Source organism: Galeopterus variegatus, unplaced genomic scaffold (genome assembly GCF_000696425.1).
Source record: "Galeopterus variegatus unplaced genomic scaffold, G_variegatus-3.0.2 Scaffold1577, whole genome shotgun sequence".
Taxonomy (NCBI): domain Eukaryota; kingdom Metazoa; phylum Chordata; class Mammalia; order Dermoptera; family Cynocephalidae; genus Galeopterus; species Galeopterus variegatus.
Genome location: NW_007727688.1, coordinates 194,430 through 194,975, shown reverse-complemented (window position 1 = coordinate 194,975; position 546 = coordinate 194,430).

Here is a 546-nt window from a genome sequence, read left to right as displayed (position 1 = left end):
GACACAGAGAATGAAGGGAGAGGGAAGAAGAAAGAGACACACAGAGAGAATTTTAATACGAAAAAGCAGTGTCCTGGGCTTGCTGTGAGAACTTCGGGGTAGTTTCTCTGGCTAGCCCTGCTCCTCTGAAGTCCAAAGCAGTCACAATTCTATTCCTTAGGGTGCCTGCAGTTAACTGAACAGTAAGAAAAAAATGAATGACAAGGTCAGAGTCCCTGATTAAGATACTTTTTCAGCTGCCCTGATGGGTTAACAATGACTGCACAGGGCAAGAAAAAAAAAAACAAAAAAAAACTCTGTTCATTTTAAAGAAACTGAAACTTAGCAGATTCAAGCAGCTCTTAAATGTAATAGTTAACAGCATTGGCTTCAGAATGAGATCACTTATTAGCTGTGTGAACTTTGGCAGTTCACTTAATTTCTCTGAGCCTCATTTTCTTCAACTGTAAAATATAGCTGATGATTTCTTTTTTAATGGGACTGTGTGTCAATGTAAACAGCATGGTGGCACTCAATACATTTTTGCTTTATTATTATTATTATTAT